We start from the raw sequence: 21,579 nt of genomic DNA, 5'->3' as shown, positions 1-21,579 counted from the left end.
AAGATCCCCGCTGCTTCCACCACCACGCCGTCGTGCTGCTGGATCTCCATCAACCTCTCCTTTCCCCTTGCTGGATCCAGAAGGAGGAGACGTCTCTCCCAACCGTTCGTGTGTTGAACGCGGAGGTGCTGTCCGTTCGGCGCTCGGTCATCGGTGATTTGGATCACGACGAGTACGACTCCATCAACCCCGTTCACTTGAACGCTTCCGCTCGTGATCTACAAGGGTATGTAGATGCACTCGTTCCCTCTCGTTGCTAGTAAACTCCATAGATTGATCTTGGTGATGCGTAGAAAATTTTGAATTTCTGCTACGATCCCCAACATGTGAATGGTTAACAAAACGAACAAGGTTTGAATTGTACAAATGTTTGAGATAGTAAAGTGGCAGCTATTTTTTCAAAATGCCTTTGTTGGCTCTTATTCGAGTGCGCCTTCTCTCAAAATGGACACAAAAAATACCACAGCATGTCGAGTGTCATTCCATGTTAGCATGCCAAGTTTCATGAATTTCAGACGAGTTTCGGATTTACTAGAATTTAAAAACAAAGTATCTCAACGTTTTGCCGGCAATCAACGGTGCCCTGGTGTTTGAAATTCATTCCCATTTCTTGCATGGGACATAAGGATGCACCCAAGGACATAGATTTGAATTTGCAACCAATTTATATGCACTGAAGCATGTGCATGTAATTCAAATTTGAATTATGCACATAAATGCATTGAAAACTCAGTTAATGCATAAAAATGTCCAAACGAACCCAAAAAAAATCACAAAAGTTGACACAACACTCTTGTTGCTCTATGTTGAGACGAGAAAAAAATTGAAAGCAATAAGATGCAATGGATATCGTTTCGTCCCCAAAGGTGGGACGTTCCCTACCGAAACCATCATGCTTGTTGTGAGAAGCTCTGGTTTATGAGAAGCATATACCCAAACCTGTGCCAAATGGGACAAAAACTTTACCACAACATGTTGATGCCGCTCCATGATAGCATGCCAACTTTCACGAATTTCAGACGAGTTTTGGATTTACTAGAATTTAAAAACCAGGTATCTCAGTGTTTGCGGGAGAGTGACGGTGGCAGGGTGTTTGACATTCATTCCATTTCTTGCATGGGACCTAAGCATGCAACCAACAAGGCACATATTTGAATTTTCAACCAATTTATATGCATTAGAGCATGTGCATCTAGTTCAAATTTGAATTATGCACCTGAATGCATTGAAAACTCAGTTAATGCATAAAAATGTCCAAACGAACCCCGAAAAATCACGAAAATTGACACAACACTTCTGTTGTTCTACGTTGACACGAGAAATTTTTTTGAAAGCAATAAGAGGCAATGGATATCGTTTCGTCCCCAATGGTGGGACGTTCCCTACGAAACCATCATGCTTGTTGAGAGAAGCTCTGGTTTGTGAGAAGCATATACCCAAACCTGCCCCAAATGGGACAAAATATTTACCACGGCATGTTTATGCTGCTCCATGATAGCATGCCAAGTTTCATGAATTTCAGACGAGCTTTGGATTTACTAGAATTTAAAAACCAGGTATCTCAATATTTGCGGCCGAGTGAGGTGGCAGGGTGTTTGACATTCATTCCCATTTCTTGCATGGGACCTAAGCATACAACCAAGGGCACATATTTAAATTTTCAACCCATTTAGATGCATTAGAGCATGTGCATCTAGTTCAAATTTGAATTATGAACATGAATGCATAAAAATGTCCAAACGAACCCCGAAAAATCGCAAAAATTGACACATGACTCCTGTTGTTCTATGTTGACACTAGGAAAAATTGAAATCGAGAAGAGGCAATGGATATCATTTGTCCAAAAAGGTGAAACGTTCCCTACCGAAACCATCCGGCTTGTTGTGAGAAGCTCTGGTTTGTGAGAAGCATATCCCCAAACCTGCCCCAAATGGGACAGAAAATTTACCATGGCATGTTGGTGCCGCTCCATGACAGCATGGCAAGTTTCATGAATTTCAGATGAGTTTTGTATTTACTAGAATTTAAAAACCAGATATCTCAATGTTTGCGGCCAAGTAACGGTGGCAGGGTGTTTCACATTCATTTCCATTTCTTGCATGGGACCTAAGCATGCAACTAAGGACACAGATTTCAATTTTCAACCAATTTATATGCATTAGAGCATGTGCCTATAGTTCAAATTTGAATTATGCACATGAATGCATAAAAAACTCAGTTAATGCATAAAAAATGTCCAAACGAACCCCGAGAAATCACAAAAATTGCCACAACACTCCTGTTGTTCTATGTTGACACTAGGAAACAAAATTGACATCGAGTACAGGCAACGGATATCATTTCGTCCAGAAAGGTGAAACGTTCCCTACCGAAACCATCACACTTGTTGTGAGAAGCTCTTGTTTATGAGAAGCTTATACCCAAACTTGCTCCAAATGGGACAAAAAATTTACCACGGCATGTTGATGCCGCTCCATGATAGCATGCCAAGTTGCATGAATTTTGGACGAATTTTGGATTTACTAGAATTTAAAAACCAGGTATCTCAATGTTTGTGGCCGAGTGACGGTGGTAGGGTGTTTGACATTCATTCTTGTTTCTTGCATGGGACCTAAGCATGCAAACAAGGAAAGAATTTGAATTTTCAACCAATTTATATGCGTTAGAGCATGTGCATGTAGTTCAAATTTGAATTATGCACATAAATGCATTGAAAACTCAATTAAGGCATAAAAATGTCCAAACGAACCCCGAAAAATCCCAAAAAATGACACAACACTCATGTTGTTCTATGTTGACACTAGGAAAAAAATTGAAATCGAGAAGAGGCAATGGATATCGTTTCGTCCAGAAAGGTGAAACGTTCCCTACATAAACCATCAGGCTTGTTGTGAGAAACTCTGGTTTGTGAGAAGCATATCGCCAAACCTGCCCCAAATGGGACAAAAAAATTACCACGGCATGTTGATGCCGCTCCATGACAGCATGCCAAGTTTCATGAATTTCATATGAGCTTTGAATTTACTAGAATTTAAAAACCAGGTATCTCAAAAATTTATGGGACCAAGTTTCATGCCAGCGGCCGAGTGACGGTGGCAGGGTGTTTGACATTCATTCCCATCTCTTGCATGGGACCTAAGCATGCAACCAAGGACACATATTTGAATTTTCAACTAATTTATATGCATTGGAGCATGTGCCTGTAGTTCCAATTTGAATTATGCACACGAATGCATAGAAAACTCAGTTAATGTGTAAAAATGTCCAAGCAAACCCCAAAAAATCCAAAAAATTGACACAACACTCCTGTTGTTCTATGTTGACACTAGGAAAAAAATTGAAATCAAGAAGAGGCAACGGATATCGTTTCGTCTAGAAAGATGAAGCATTCCCTACCGAAACCATCACACTTTTTGTGAGAAGCTCTGGTTTATGAGAAGCTTATACCCAAACCTGCCCCAAATGGGACAAAAAATTACCACGGCATGATGCCGCTCCAGAATAGCATGCCAAGTTTCATGAATTTTGGACGAATTTTGAAGTTACTAGAATTACAAAAGCAAGTACGTCGACGCTTGCCAGAGGGCCACGATGCTGTGGTGTTTGAAATTCATCCCCATTTCTTGCATGGGACATAAGCATAAACCCATGGACACATATATGATTTTACAACCCATGTTGGTGCACCGGAGCATGTGCATGTAGTTTAATTTTGAATTGTGCACCTCAAAAGGCTAGAAAACCAATTTAATGTATAAAATGTTCAACAGAACCCTGAATAATTCCAATTCTTTTACGACACACATATAGTTGCATGTTCACTGCAGATAAAAGGTCTAGCAATTCAAACACCGTCCATTGCTGTTGTGACCCCATTATGTAATTCAAATCAAGATGAAAAATCAAGTAGATCCCACACAGTTTATTATCACCAACCATGTGAGATGCAGCACAAAATATCCTGGAGCACCGTCGGTGTATAGTACGCCTATGGCTTATGCGAGAAGAGGCGTCGGCTACAGTTCACAGCCTGCGTCTCAAGCACACTAGCTCGCTCCCCAAATATCATTTCACTATTCAATCATCGCTGGTGAAAGATGGGCACATGGACCCGCGTCGTGAGGGCAACTTCGATGGCCCACTCCGGCGAGAGCGCGGCCAGAACCGCCATGCGCGTGCTAACAAGGTGCATGAGCGCGGCCGCAATCTGCAACCGGGCAGCCAAGGCAGCCCAAACGGCCGATGTTGCTTCTGAGGTGGTGGCAACAACATCTGCCTCAGGGATAGCAAGTGGCGAGAGCGGCACAGTAGCTATCCGTTCCGCAGCGGCAGCCTTAGCCCTGATGGATGCCGCCCATGCCCAGCTCGTGTCGGTCACCGCACAAATCGAACGAAACTTCTTCGACAACGGTCGGCAACCCACGGCCGAAGAGTTGGCAATCGCTGAGAGTGTTCGAGCAGCCGTCCGTTCCTCCGCCGCATACCTTGCGACGACGGAGCTCGTCCAAGCCCAGATCGCGGCCGCCCACGCCCAGCTCGTGGCGGCCTTTTCCAAAGAGATGGCGGACGCAGATGGTGAGATGCTTGCCGAGTGTCATGCGATGGATGCCATGGAGCCCCTTCCCCAGGAGACCGTCGGGCGTGAGTTGGACATGGAGGAGGCGGCAGAGATTGACGAGCACCAGCCGTAGTAGTACTCTTTGTTTTGTTTAATTAAGAGCGCCGGTCTTTAATTTGCTAGAGTAATGTTTAGGTCACCTAGCTCTGTTTAATTGCTGAACTTGCTCGATTAAGAAGTATGGGTGTGTTGTAGTCTCCTTTGTATACCAAACTTATGCAATGACGTGGATGACCACTGTAACCAGGGAAATTAGAACTAAATTTTTGACGTTCGAACTCATCACACACGGGTTAAGCTATCTGAATCGTTTGTGATGTTCACATATCGTACATAGTTCTGAATAAGGGACCGTGTCTGATGACACTTTGGAGGCCAGTTTTTTTTTTGCTGAAGCGATTCCAAATTTTCAGCTTCCGCGGAAATATCTACCTCCCTGCCCCCTACCCCTTACCAAAAGCCACATTTCCCCTATTTCCGCCTTCATTTCCAAGTTGAAACCTTCACTCCTTGCTTGGAGCGCCGCCTCCTGATGACCCACAAGTGTAGGGGATCTATCATAGTCCTTTCGATAAGTAAGAGTGTCGAACCCAACGAGGACCAGAAGGAAATGATAGGCAGTTTTCAGTAAGGTATTCTCTGCAAGCACTGAAATTATCAGTAACAGATAGTTTTGTGATAAGGTAATTTGTAACTGGTAACAAGTAATGAAAGTAAATAAGGTGCAGCAAGATGGCCAAATCCTTTTTGTAGCAAAGGACAAGCCTGGACAAACTCTTATATAGAGAAAAGCGCTCCCGAGGACACATGGGAATTATCGTCAAGCTAGTTTTCATCACGTTCATATGATTCGCGTTCGTTGCTTTGATAATTTGGAATGTGGGTGGACCGGTGCTTGGGTGCTGTCCTTACTTGGACAAGCATCCCACTTATTATTAACCCCTATTGCAAGCATCCGCAACTACAAAATAAGTATTAAGGTAAACCTAACCATAGCATGAAACATATGGATCCAAATCAGCCCCTTACGAAGCAACGCATAAACTAGGGTTTAAGCTTCTGTCACTCTAGCAACCCATCATCTACTTATTACTTCCCAGTGCCTTCCTCTAGGCGCAAACAATTGTGAAGAGTCATGTAGTAGACATTCACATAACACCACTAGAGGAGAGGCAACATACATCTCATCAAAATATTGAACGAATACCAAATTCACATGGCTACTTATAGCAAGACTTCTCCCATGTCCTCAAGAACAAATGTAACTACTCACAAATCATATTCATGTTAATAATCAGAGGGATATTAATATGCATAAAGGATCTGAACATATGATCTTCCACCAAATAAACAAACTAGCATCAACTACAAGGAGTAATCAACACTACTAGCAACCCACAGGTACCAATCTGAGGCTTTGGGACAAAGATTGGATACAAGAGATGAACTAGGTTTTGAGAGGAGATGGTGCTGGTGAATATGTTGATGGAGATTGACACCCTCACGATGAGAGGATCATTGGTGATGACGATGGCAATGATTTCCCTCTCCCGGAGGGAAGTTTCCCCGGCAGAACAGCTCCGCTAGAGCCCTAGATTGGTTCCGCCAAGGTTCCGCCTCGTGGCGGCGGAGTTTCTTCCCAAAAGCTTGCTTATGATTTTTTCCAGGGTAAAAGACTTCATATAGCAAAAGATGGGCACCGGGGACCTGCCAGGGGGCCCACGAGGCAGGGGGCGCGTCCAGGGGGTAGGGCGCGCCCCCACCCTCGTGGCCAGGGCGTGGGCCCCCTCCGGTACTTTCTTTGCTTAGTATTTTTTATTAATTCCAAAAATGACTTCCGTGAAGTTTCAGGACTTTTGGAGCTGTGCAGAATAGGTCTCTGATATTTGCTCCTTTTCCAGCCCAAAATTCTAGCTGCCGGCATTCTCCCTCTTCATGTAAACCTTGTAAAATAAGAGAGAATAGGCATAAGTATTGTGACATAACGTGTAATAACAGCCCATAATGCGATAAATATCGATATAAAAGCATGATGCAAAATGGACGTATCAACTCACCCAAGCTTAGACCTCGCTTGTCCTCAAGTGGAAGCCGATAACGATAAATATGTCCACATGTTTAGAGATAGAGGTGTCGATAAAATAAAATACGGACATGAGGGCATCATGATCATTCTTATAACAACAACATATATGGATATTGTCATATGATTTCTTATGCTCAAGTAATAATCTATTTACAATGTCAAGTATGAATCAGAAACTTCATTGAAAACCAACAAACTATAATCTTAGTCATTGAAACAATTGCAATTTATCATGACATCAGAAAGAGTCAATATAAGAGATTTTCAGCAAGTCCACATACTCAACTATCATTTAGTCTTTCACAATTGCTAACACTCACACAATACTTATGGTTTTGGAGTTTTAAATCGGACATAGAGAAAGATAGGGGCTTATAGTGTTGCCTCCCAACCTCTTACCTCAAGGATAATGTCAACAATAATAATTCATGCTAACTTACATCCAATTGGATATATATATCAGGATCTTTCCAACACAAGGTGCTTGCCAAAGGATAAAATGTAAAAAGGAAAGGTGAAGACCACCATGACTCTTGTAAAAGGTATAAGACAAAAGTAAAAGATAGGCCCTTCGCAGAGGGAAGCAGAGGTTGTCATGTGCTTTTAGGGTTGGATGCAGGAAATTTTAATGCAAAAGAACGTCACTTTGTATTGCCACTTGTGATATGGACCTTTGTTATGCAGTCCATTGCTTTTATTTCTTCCACATCACAAGATCGTATAAAGCTTATTTTCTCCACACTAATAAATCATACATATTTAGAGAGAAAGTTTTATTGCATGCAACATGACAACTTACTTGAAGGATCTTACTCAATCCATAGGTAGATATGGTGGACTCTCATGGCAAAACCGGGTTTTAAGGATATTTGGAAGCACAAGTAGTATCTCTACTTGGTGCAAAGAATTTGGCTAGCATGAGGAAGAAAGGCAAGCTCAACATGTTGGATGATCCATGACAATATACTTTATTTCGGATATAAGAAAACATAACCCATTACGTTGTCTTCCTTGTCCAACATCAATTCTTTAGCATGTCATATTTTAATGAGTGCTCACAATCATAAAAGATGTCCAAGATAGTATATTTATATGTGAAAACCTCTCTTTCTTTATTACTTCCTATTAATTGCAACGATGACCAAAACTATGTTTGTCAACTCTTGACAACTTTTATTGATCATACTCTTTATATGTGAAGTCATTACTCTCCATAAGATCAATATGAGCTCTTTACTTCTTTTTATTTTTTCTTTTTCTTTTATTCCATCACGATCAAAGCAAGATAATCAAGCCCTTGACTCAACACTAATCTTTATTATAAATAGCTCACAGACTCGATTACATAGAAGGATCATAAGGCAAAACTCAAAACTAAATCATACTAAATCTTTATTCTACTAGATCAAGATATTACCAAAAGGATCAAACTAAGAAATACGGTAAAGATAGGGGTGTGATGGTGATACGATACCGGGGCACCTCCCCCAAGCTTGTCAGTTGCCAAGGGGAGTGCCCATACCCATGTGATTATATCTCCTTTTTCGGAGGTGAAGAAGATGGTGATGAAGATGACAATTGTGCCTTCAACTTCTTCATATTATAATTGAGAAGAGCAATTTCCTCCTTTAAATCATCGACTTTTGATTCCAGCTTCAAGATCTTGTCACATAAATCTCCTTTGCTTTTCTGCCGAAAGCAAGAAGGAATAGATCGGTTATTAGACAATTTAACCCTCTTAGTGAGACTAGACTTCTTTAACTTCACGTGCATATCCCCAGGTTGAGGTAGAGGGACATCCTCCTCCTCCGAACTTGAATCATTGATCCTCATCAAATGAGCATCTTCCTCATCTTCCGTAGTTCGACCACAAGGAGATAGATATCCATAGGTCTTTGGGTCAGCAATGAGTTGTGAGACATAGCTCTCTCCGTCGGAATCCCGAGATGACATCTTGCTCCAAATCTGCTACAGAAACAACTCATAACAAACACAGAGGATATTTGCGTGGTATGGTGGTCAAAACCTTCGGGAGATTATATAATGAATTTTGCCCGACCAAAAGAAGTATCGTGCTAGAAAACAGAGTCCGGAGAGCACACGAGGTGCCCACGAGGCAGGGGGCGCGCCCTCCACCCTCGTGGAAGCCTCGTGTCCTTCCCGGACTACTTCTTATTTTCCTATTTTCTTAAATATTCCTTTTTTCAGTAGTAGCATAATTTCTCTGGGCACTGTCTATAGTTTTACTAGCATATTGAATAACATTTGACTTCTTATCAATTCTTTGTCCTAGAACAGCACCTACAGCATAATCACTAGCATCACACATAATTTCAAAGGGTAAATTCCAATCAGGTGGCTGAACAATAGGTGCAGACATCAATGCTTCCTTAAGTATTTCAAATGCTTCAACACAATCATCATCAAAGACAAAAGGAATATCTTTTTGTAAGAGATTAGTCAGAGGCCTAGAGATTTTCGAGAAGTCCTTAATGAACCTCCTATAAAAACCGGCATGACCAAGGAAACTTCTTATACCTTTAATGTCTTTAGGACACGGCATCTTTTCAATAACATCAACTTTAGCTGCTTTGTCAACTTCAATACCTCTTTCAGAAATTTTATGCCCCAAGACAATACCTTCATTAACCATAAAGTGGCACTTCTCCCAATTCAAGACAAGATTAGTTTATTCACATCTCTGCAAAACTCGATCAAGGTTGCTCAAGCAATCATCAAAAGAAGTTCCATATACGGAGAAATCATCCATGAAAACCTCAACGATCTTTTCACAAGAAGCAGAGAATATAGCCATCATGCATCTTTGAAAGGTAGCAGGTGCGTTACATAAACCAAAAGGCATACGTCTATAAGCAAAGGTACCGAAAGGACAAGTAAAAGTGGTATTTTCTTGATCCTCTTTTGACACAAGTATTTGAGAGAAACCGGAATAACCATCTAGAAAGCAAAAATGTGTATGTTTGGATAGTCTTTCTAGCACTTGATCAATAAAAGGTGTAAAGGGTAATGATCCTTTTTAGTAGCTTTTTTTTAATTTGCGGAAATCAATTACCATTCTATAACCTGTAACAATTCTTTGTGCGATCAATTCATCTTTATCATTAGGAACAACAATAATACCTCCCTTCTTAGGGACACAATGGACAGGACTTACCCACTGACTATCAGCAACGGGATAAATTATACCTGCCTCCAGAAGCTTTAGTATTTCTTTCCTTACCACTTCTTTCATCTTGGGATTTAACCGTCGTTGGTGATCAACAACTGGTTTAGCGTCTTTCTCCAATTTTATTTTGTGCTGGCATAGAGTGGGACTAATGCCCTTAAGATCATCAAGAGTATATCCAATAGTAGCACAGTGCTTCTTCAGAGTTTTCAATAATTTCTTTTCTTCATGCTCTGAAAGGTTAGAACTAATAATAACAGGATATATCTTCTTTTCATCAAGATACACATATTTAAGAGTATCGGGTAATGGTTTAAGCTCGAACAAGGGATCACCCTTGGGTGGAGGGGGATCTCCTAGTATTTCAACAGGCAAGTTGTGTTTCAAAATAGGTCCCTGTTTAAAGAATACTTCATCTATTTCCCTTCTTTCATTAATAAACATATCATTTTCATGGTCTAGCAAATATTGTTCTAACGGATCATTAGGAAGCACGGCAATAGAAGCAAGACCAATAATTTCATCTTTACTAGGCAATTCCTTGTCACGGGGTTGTCTAGGAAATTTAGCAAAGTTAAACTCATGAGACATATCCCCCAAACCAATAGTAACAACATCCGTTTCGCAATCTATCCTAGCATTAACAGTATTCAAGAAGGGTCTACCAAATATGATGGGACAAAAGCTATCTTGTGGGGAACCAAGAACAAGAAAATCAGCAGGATATTTAACTTTCCCACACAAGACTTCAACATCTCTAACAATCCAAACTGGTGAAATAGGATCTCTATTGGAAAGCTTAATTGTAACATCAATTTCTTCTATCTCAACAGGTGCAATATCATGCATAATTTCTTTGTATAAGGAATGAGGTATTGCACTTGCACTAGCACCCATATCACATAAGCCATGATAACAATGATCTCCTATTTTAACAAAAATAACAGGCATGCCTACAACAGGTCTATGTTTATTTTTAGTATCAGGTCTAGCAATTCTAGGAGTTTCCTCACAGAAGTAAATAACATGCCCATCAATATTATCAGCCAAGAGATCTTTAACCATAGCAATAATAGGTTCAAATTTAATTTGCTCAGGGGGTTTGGGTGTCTTAATATTACTTTTGTTGACTACTGTTGAAGCTTTAGCATGATCCTTTATTCTAACAGGGAAGGGTGGTTTCTCAATATAAGCAGTAGGAACAATATGATCATTATAAGTGATAGTCTTTTCTTCAACTTTAAAAGGTGCAACCACATTTACTTCAATGGGAGGATTATATTTAAACCACTTCTCCTTAGGGAGATCAACATCAGTAGCAAATGATTCACAGAAAGAAGCTACTATCTCAGAGTCAAGTCCATATTTAGTGCTAAATCAAGGAAAACATCGGTATCCATAGAAGATTTAACACAATCAAACTTAGGTGTTATACTTGACTCCTTACCTTCGTTGAGATCCCAATATTCAGAGTTGCGTTTAATTCTTTCCAATAAATCCCATTTGAATTCAATAGTCTTCATCATAAAAGAGCCAGTACAAGAAGTATCGAGCATGTAGCGATTATTGAGAGAAAGCCGAGCATAAAAATTTTGAATAATCATTTCTCTTGAGAGCTCATGATTGGGGAATGAATATAACATTGACTTAAGCCTCCCCCAAGCTTGAGCGATGCTTTCTCCTTCGCGAGGCCAAAAATTATATATATAATTGCGATCACGATGAACAAGATGCATACGATAAAATTTCTGATGAAATTCCAATTTCAGACGGTTGTAGTTCCATGATCCCATATCATCACATAGCCTAAACCATGTCAATGCCTCTCCCTTCAAAGATAAAGGGAAGACCTTCTTATTGATAACATCCTTGGGCATACCTGCAAGCTTAAATAATCCACAAACTTCATCCACATAGATTAGGTGCAAATCGGGATGTAATGTTCCATCTCCTGTAAAAGGATTAGCTAGCGGTTTCTCTATCATACCCGAAGGAATTTAAAAGTACACATTTTCAGTAGGTTCAGTAGGTTGAGGAGCAACTCTTTCCTCTACTGGTCGGGGTGAAGATACCCCGAACAAGCCCCTCAAAGGATTATGTTCCATAGTAACAAGTGACAGTAAATTTCAGCACACTATAAAAAAATTTCCTTACCAAATTCCACCTACCAAAGCGGCTTCACTCCCCGGCAACAGCGCCAGAAAAGAGTCTTGATTACACACAAGTGTAGGGGATCTATATTAGTCCATTCGATAAGTAAGAGTGTCGAACCCAACGAGGAGCAGAAGGAAATGATAAGCAGTTTTCAGTAATGTATTCTCTGCAAGCACTGAAATTATCGGTAACAGATAGTTTTGTGATAAGGTAATTTGTAACGGGTAACAAGTAATGAAAGTAAACAAGGTGCAGCAAGATGACCCAATCCTTTTTGTAGCAAAGGACAAGCCTGGGAAAACACTTACATAGAGAAAATCGCTCCCGAGGACACATGGGAATTATCGTCAAGCTAGTTTTCATCACGTTCATATGATTCGCGTTCGTTACTTTTGTAACTTGGTATGTGGGTGGACCGGTGCTTGGGTGCTGTCCTTACTTGGACAAGCATCCCACTTATGATTAACCCCTATTGCAAGCATCCGCAACTACAAAAGAAGTATTAAGGTAAACCTAACCATAGCATGAAACATATGGATCCAAATCAGCCCCTTATGAAGCAACGCATAAACTAGGGTTTAAGCTTCTGTCACTTTGGCAACCCATCATCTACTTATTACTTCCCAATGCCTTCCTCTAGGCCCAAACATTGGTGAAGTGTCATGTAGTCGACGTTCACAAAACACCACTAGAGGAGAGACAACATACATCTCATCAAAATATCGAACGAATACCAAATTCACTTGACTACTTATAGCAAGACTTCTCCCATGTCCTCAGGAACAAACGTAACTACTCACAAATCTTATTCATGTTCATTCAGAGGGATATTAATATGCATAAAGGATCTGAACATATGATCTTCCACCAAATAAACCAACTAGCATCAACTACAAGGAGTAATCAACACTACTAGCAACCCACAGGTACCAATCTGAGGCTTTGGGACAAAGATTGGATACAAGAGATGAACTAGGGTTTGAGAGGAGATGGTGCTGGCGAAGATGTTGATGGAGATTGACCCCCTCCCGATGAGAGGATCGTTGGTGATGACGATGGCGATGGTTTCCCTCTCCCAAAGGGAAGTTTCCCCGGCAGAACAGCTCCGCCGGAGCCCTAGATTGGTTCCGCCAAGGTTCCGCCTCATGGCGGCGGAGTGTTTTCCCGAAAGCTTGCTTATGATTTTTTCCAGGGTAAAAGACATCATATAGAAAAATATGGGCACCGGAGGCCTGCCAGGGGCCCCACGAGGCAGGGGCGCGCCCAGGAGGTAGGGCCCGCCCCCCACCCTCGTGGCCAGGGTGTGGCCCCCCTCTGGTACTTTCTTCGCTCAGTATTTTTTATTAATTCCAAAAATGACTTCCGTGAAGTTTCAGGACTTTTGGAGCTGTGCAGAATAGGTCTCTAATGTTTGCTCCTTTTCCAGCCCAGAATTCCAGCTGCCGGCATTCTCCCTCTTCATGTAAACCTTGTAAAATAAGAGAGAATAGGCATAAGTATTGTGACATAACGTGTAATACCAGCCCATAATGCGATAATTATTGATATAAAAGCATGATGCAAAATGGACGTATCACCTCCTCGCCGACGACCCTCCTTCACGCTGCTCGGCCTCGTCTATCCAGGCAGGTAATCCACACCTGACCCCCATCCTCCTCCTCCTTCCACATCCCACATGCCTCGACCACCGGCGCGACACCTTCCACCCAAATCACCGACCAATCCACCAAATAAGCGCCACCCTAAGCCATGGTGCACGCAGTATAGCCAGGATCTCAAGGAGCATTTGGCAGCGGAGAAGCAAATCGTAGCCGCACATGCGAATGAGGTCGCGATGGCTGCCATTCGTGCCGAACCCCAGATCTTGGAGGAGCACCTTGCCATTTTCTAGCCATGCCGGTTAAGCATGCTTGGTTTACCCGCTGCGTGTGCTGCTCCTATGTTTCCTTCACAAATTCTAGTGAATTGTGCTATCTAATTTTACCATGCAATCTGTTGCTCTAGTGTATACGTTCTATATGTCGTGCAGTGTGGTGCTCACTTATTAACTGTTTTTTTTAATTAGTTGTCGTCTTCAGTTAATTTTTTGGTTCAATTCTGCAAATATGATGTTCAATTCTTCAGGCTGCAATTTTGTATTGTCTTCCATGTGAGAAATAAATTGAATTTATCTTTACAAGATACATGAGAAACGAATACAATTGCTATATTTCCAAGTTGTCAAGCATGCTTGGTTTGGTTATACATTGTGCAATGTGGTGCTCAGTTAACGTTTGGTTCATTTGTGTTGTGGTGTTTAGTTAACTGTTTGGTTCAATTCTACAATGCGATGTTCAATTATTGTGGGTGCATTCTGTTATTGTATACCATGTGAGGAATAAATTGAATTTGGCTATAGTAAATACATGAGAAACAAATACAATTGATATATTTCCAAGTTGTTAAGCATGCTTGGTTTGGTTAACTTTCTGATCTTCTATTACAAGTATGTTATATTGTGCAATGTGGTGGTCAGTTAATGTTTGGTTCATTTATTGTGGTGTTTAGTTAACTACTTGGTTCAATTCTGCAATGTGATGTCCAATTGTTGTGGGTAAAATTTTATATTGTTGTGCATGTGAGGAATAAATTGAATTTGGCTGCACTTAATACATGAGAAACATATACAAGTCCTATATTTCCTAATTCTTAATCATGCTTGGTATGGATAAATTGGTTTTCCATGTGGCTTGAATTAATCTGATGAATCTGCTATGTGCTTATTTTTTATCAACATATTTTACTGATAGCATGCGAACCCTTACTTAACCTGATGACTAACTACCTTATATGTGTTGCAGGGAAACAATGGGAAGCACTAGGGTTTACAATCAAGGTTAGCACGTGCATGGTCCGTTGTCTAATAGGACTTTATTGTGCAATTGCGGGAACCATTCTAATATTTAGGTTTTTAACAATTTGGTCTTGCACACGTAGGTCCCGCTGTCAGAGGTTTTGACCCACTGTTCGACCCTTTTTGCATATGGGGAAATGAGTTGTCCATGCATATCAATCAAGTCAAGAAACTCGGAAATATTGTTAGGATAAAGAAATTAGCAAAAAAACCAACAAGATCTTTGTCTGCACAATGAAGAAGACATCAGCTCACTACAAGATGGTACTAACTAATATACCTTGCCTTTTTTATTCCTTTGCCCCATTTCCAATGTAGAGAAGATATTTATGCACATCCTTGTTTTCAGGCCTTTCCAAAGCAGTTCACTGATGATTACCTCTCAAACCGCCTCTATGGTCAGGAGGCGAGGAAGGTTTTCATACAACACCCACGGTTCAATATTGAAGTGTTCGTGAAGAGGACGAAGGATGGACGGTCAATCATCCACAGGCACTGGCCTAAAGTTGCAAAGACCTTCAACATGAATGAAGGCTCAATATTCGCCCTCCGCTTCTGCAGTTTTCTAGATGAGATGCATCTGTCTATATACCGTCTATGATGCTAATTTCTAAAGGTTCTACATGTTGCATGTGAAACTTGGTTCTGGTGCAGTTGTCTAATGGGGTAGCTGAATGCTAAAGCTATATCATGTTGTACTTTGATGTATTTCAATTATGAAACCCTGCTTCCTTAATATGGAATGAAATATATTATGTGCTTAATATAAATGTCAATTAGATTAAAAATGGATTATTAATAATAGGGCAATTAGCCTCCTAATGGCAAATTAGCCTGCTAATTGGGTTTTGCTATTGCAAACGGTTATTGAGAAAATACCGTGGGCGGTGACCTCAGGCAACGCACACACTTTCTAGGAATAAACTGTGTTGGATCAATGAACAATCACACACGACCTTCTCTTGAAAACTGTTTGTGTTAGGCCACCTTGCACAAACGTCTACCACATCAAAACTATGTGTGATGGACAACCTTTGCCACACAGTTTCTTCTACGCACCGTGTGTGATGCATTCAATAACACAAACGATAAAATTGTTAATATCGCGTGCAATGGCAACGCTATCACAAACGATTTAATGGGGAAAATTGTGTGTGATGTACGTGTGAACTGAAACATTTTCCTTGGAGCGACTGTGTGGGACGTACATACAAACGGAAATATTTAGCGGGGAGTAACTGTGTGGGATGTACTTGCGATCGGAAACAATTTCGCCCGTATAATTGTATTTTTAGCTCTACTATACGTATTATCGTATTTGAGTGCTCGCCGGTCGCACACGACCTCAATTTGCCGAGCGTGTGTGCCAGGAGGGCATATCCCCGATGGTTTCTGGGTCGTGTGGGAAGGAGGCCCCCTACCACCGTCACTCACCAGGCGACGGTTCCAAATGCCGTCACGCAAAGGGGTTAAAAACTGTTTGTATAGCACCGACGCGTACCAGTGACGTATCAACTCCCCCAAGCTTAGACCTCGCTTGTCCGCAAGCGAAAAACCGATACTGAAAAACATGCCCACATGCTTAGAGAGAGAGGTGTCGATAAAAACAAAATACGGACATAGAAGTATCATGATCATTATTATAACAGCAACAAACTTTATCATAAAACTTTATCGTATAACATTGTCATATAACTTCTCATGAACAAGTAACAATTCATCACAACATTGAAGTAAAAGCATAAACTCTATTGAAAACCAACAAACTATGTTCTCAGTCAACTTTGCAACTACAATTCATCATATTTTTAGGAAGGGTCTCGTATCGGAGCCTTTTGGCAAGTCCACATACTCAACCATCATCATAGTCTTCTATGATTGCTAACACTCACCTCATCCACATGAGAAAACCGTTTCAACCTGACACATTGAAAGATAGGGGCTTCTAGTTTCCCCTCCCAACGTATTCACATCAAGGGTGATGTCAACAATAACGACTCATGCTCACTCATATCCAACTGGATATATGTTCCTAGTTCTTTCCTCACCACATGATGCTTGCAAAAAGAGAAAATAAAAGGAATAGGGAAGAATACTTTGACTCTTGCATAAAAGTAAATACATAAAAGTAAAAGATAGGCCCTTCGCAGAGGGAAGCAGAGGGCTTTTTGGTTTGTATGCCCAATCTATTAGTGCAAAAGAACATCATGTTATATTGCCCCTTATAATAGAAACTTTTATTATGTAGTCTATCGCCTTTATTATTTTGTCATCGCAAGTTCGTACAACGCTGAATTTTCTCTTACACTAAATGATCCAACACATTTAGAAGCAATTTTCATTGCCTTATTGAACCGATGACAACTTACTTGAAGGTTCTTACTCAATCCATAGGTAGGTATGGTGGACTCTCAAAACAAGATTTTGGGTTTAAGGGTTTTCGGATGGACAAGTGGCATCTCTACTTAGTGCGGAATTTTTGGCTAGCAAAGATGTAAGGGCATATTTCACCCCATTTGGTTTTGGTGATTGATGACAATGCTTTTGCGGACTAATCATGTGCATTGAGAATTTCAGATATCTCGTGTTTAGGCACATGACGATCCATTGCCCCTCGGAGTCTAGTGAAGACGGAGTTTTCCCTACGTTTCTTTTCGGTGGATTTGAGCCGTAGGAAAGCCGTACTATTAAGAGGGGGTCCGCTTTGGAAAGGTTTGGGTGGAATCATCACGTACATGTCTGTTCCTTTTGCACCACCATTCCTTTGCCTCTTTGGAGCAACCAACGTTTATCTGTGTCTCTGCAAAATGAAGGACTCATAGTGATTGTTGTGTTGTGCTATACGGTAGTACTGCTCATGGGAGCAGTAGTACCGCAGAGGCCCACGGTAGTACCGGCTGGGGACGCGGTAGTACCCAGGCCCTTGCGGTAGTACCACTCCCCGAGTGCGGTAGTAACGTGGCCTTGGGCCAGGCACAGCAGCACGAGCGGAAGTACGGGTGGATGTAATTTTTTACATCCGCGCCCTACACGGCAGTACCGCTCCCAGTATGCGGTAGTACCGTGTCGGATTTTTGCACAGATCGAAACTCGGCTGAAGTAGCCACGGATGTATTTTTATTCGTCCGTCCTTCCGAGCCCAGAGAAACCATGCCTTGCGGTAGTACCGCAAGGGCGAGCGGTAGTACCGCTCCAGTGGTTCTACCGCTCTCTGCTTCAATGCAATAGGGCTGGTCTTGCTCCTACCGTGCAAGCGGTAGTACTGTAGTGCCCCGCGGTAGTACCGCAGGCCCTTGCGGTAGTACCACATGTCTGGTGCAGTAGTACCGCATGTCGTGGGCTGGGTAAGTGGGTAACGGTTGGATTTGTCCTATCACTATATAAGGGGAGTCTTCTTCTCTGAGTTGACTACCTCTTCGATCCCTAAGCTCCATTTTTGCCCGATCTGTCTCCCTAGCCAATCAAACTTGTTGATTCTCTAGGGATAGGTTGACAAGGCCTCGATCTACACTTCCACCAAAATAAATTTGATTCCCCCCACTAATCCCTAGCAGATCTTGTTACTCTTGGGTGTTTGAGCACCCTAGATGGTTGAGGTCACCATGGAGCCATAGTCCATTGTGGTGAAGAAGCTTCGTGGTGTCGTTGGGAGCCTCTAGTTAAGTTGTGGAGATTGCCCCAACCTTGTTTGTAAAGGTTCGGTCGCCGCCTCCAAGGGCACCAACAGTGGAATCACGGGATCTCGCATTGTGTGAGGGCATGAGGAGAATACGGTGGCCCTAGTGGCTTCTTGGCGAGCATTGTGCCTCCACACCCCTCCAACGAAGACGTACTTCCCTTCAAAGGGAAGGAACTTCGGTAACACATCGTCGTCTCCATCGACTCCACTTTTGGTTATCTCTCACCTTTACTTGTTCAAGATTATTTTGTGTTCTATCCCTTGCTTGCTTGTGTGCTTGTTGTTGTTGCATCATATAGGTTGCTCACCTAGTTGCACATCTAGACACCTATTTTGATGCAAAGTTTAAGTTGGTAAAGAAAAGCTAAAAATTGTTAGTTGCCTATTCACCCCCCCCCCTCTAGTCAACTATATCGATCCTTTCAATTGGTATCAGAGCCTCGTCTCTCTATTAAGGACTTTAACGTCATTTAAATCATGTTAATACTAATCTTTGGAGAATCATTGAGCAAGGTTTCTATCTGCATGACCCAAGTAACTTCACCCCTAGAGAAGCCGCGGATCATCAATTCAACGAGAATGCTCTCTTCATCATCCAAGATGCAATTCCATCCGAAGATATTGCGCATCTACGACCTTTCACCGTTGCCAATGAAGCATGGCACCATGTTGTTTCCATTTACAAGGGAAGCGCAAGCATTCAATGCTCCAACTATGAAGTGGTGCAAGATGAAGCAGATGAGTTTGCAATGAATGAAGATGAAGAACCTCGTGAGCTTTACCGGAGGTTAACCACTCTCGCGGTCTCACTCCGAGATCATGGGAGCAAGGATACGGATGACAATTGGATCAAGCGCAAGTTCCTCAAGGCCATGATGCCTTACCACAAGGCCATGCCCTCCGTCATCCGTCAAAGGTCGGACTTCCACACCTTGTGTGTTGGATGAGTTTGTGGCAATGAGGATATTGGACAAGACCGCCGACAATGCGGTGTTGCATTCTCAAAGAGCAAAGAAGTCCAACCTTGCCTTGAAGGCCAAGGCTAGTGTGGAAGAAGAGGACGAAGAGGAAGAATATGAGAGCAACCCCGAAGATACGAAATATGATTATCATGAGCACATGGCTCTCGCTTCAAGGAAATTTTGGAGCAAGAAGAACACAAGGCCCAACTTCAACAAGAACAACTCAAGTGGCGCAAAGGGCAAGCAATGTGTGAGGATTTGCTATAATTGTGGCAATGTGAGCCATTTTGTTGTGGAGTGCCCATATGAGAAGAGGGAAGACAATGGTGGCAAGCTCATCCGAAAAGACAAGGCCAAGTCCTTCCCCAACAAGAGCAACTTCACCAAGAAGACTCCTCCCAAGGGGTTGGTGACACAAGAAGAGTACAATGAGGATAATGATGATGATGAAGAAGGTGAGTCGGTTGCCATGGCCTCCGTTGCCATTGCGACAACTCCACGGGTGTCCCTCTTCGACTCACCCAATGAGAACATCACCGGCAAGTGCCTCATGGCTGAAGCCACCAACAAGGTAACCCCCAACATCAAAACTACCATAATTACTAATCCTTCTTTGACGGGTTGCATTGATGAAAGTGAGGGGTCTAATGAGGAGGAAAATGAATTTGAGTCTTTTATGAGTAAGATCAAGGGTAAATCCAAGAAGCACTTTGTTGCTCTCCTGGAACAACTTGGTGAAGCCAATGACATGATCGAGGCTCACGAAAAAACCATCTCTAAGATGGAGGGGCATAGTCGGGACTATGCCGATGAGATATTGGATCTCTCTAACACGCTTGAGGAAGGGCGTGGTCATCATTTGGATCTTGAGGAGTCACACAACGATGGCCATTCTAAATTGAAGAAAGATCTTGATCATACCCTTGTTGTATCTCGTGTGCTCAGTTCCGAGAAGGCCAAACTTGAGGTTGATCTTGCTAGACTCAAGGAGGAGTTTGTTATACTTGACAAGGCTCACAAGGCCTTGAAGGGTACTCATGCTAGCCTTAAGGAGTCTCATGATCAACTCCAAGTGAAGCTAACCAAGGAGAAAGCCACCTTTCCTCATATGGTCTTAATTGATAATGCAAATGCTACTAAGCCATGTTGTGAGCATGTGCGTCTTGTGTAGGAGAATGCAAAGTTGAAGGAGCAACTTGATAAAGGCCTTGTGTCTTGCATACAAGGTGAGAAGAACCTCGACGACCTTTTGAGCAATCAAAAGGAAGTTGTGGCCAAGGAGGGAATTGGGTTCGCACCCAAGTCCAAGAATAAGAAGAAGAATGCAAGGCCAAACGACCTTCTCCTCTCAAGCAAACTTTTGTGAAGGAGGGAGAGGGTGCTTCCAAGGAGAAGAAGAACAATGTGAAGGGTGGTGGGGTCAAGAAGGGCAATGCCACCCCTTCCAACAAAACCGGCGACTTTAACCCTTCTTATGTGTTGTGTCATGCTAGTGATGGGCATGTTTATGCTAAATTTGTTGGTTCTCCTTATGAGTACATTGAATGGTCTATTTGGGTTCCTAAGACCCTCGTTACTAACATCAAAGGACCCATTACAAAATGGGTACCTAAAACCAAGCATTGATCTCTTGTAGGTGTTTGCTTCCGGTGGGGGATCATGGATGCTCGATAGTGGAGCCACAAATCATATGACCGGAAGCAAGGACTTGGTGGTGGACGTGCACAAGATTCCATCCATGCCCACCAATGTCGAGTGGGGTGATGCCTCGTCTTCTGAGGTATTGGGACTTGGCAAGGTTGTCATTTCTCATGATCTCACGATCGAGAAGGTCATGCTTGTTGAGTCCCTTGCATACAATTTACTTTCCGTTCGTCAACTTGCACTCATGGGCTTTGCCACTTTCTTTGATATTGTTACCGTGGCCCTCTTGTGGAGCAAGACTCTTAAAGTAGCCTTTGTTGGGCATGTCAAGAATGGTCTCTATGTGATTAACTTTT

This window comes from Aegilops tauschii, chromosome 7, assembly GCF_002575655.3.
Source record: "Aegilops tauschii subsp. strangulata cultivar AL8/78 chromosome 7, Aet v6.0, whole genome shotgun sequence".
Taxonomy (NCBI): Eukaryota; Viridiplantae; Streptophyta; class Magnoliopsida; order Poales; family Poaceae; genus Aegilops; species Aegilops tauschii.
The sequence above is the reverse complement of the archived record's forward strand: the minus strand, read 5'-3'. Positions refer to the sequence as shown.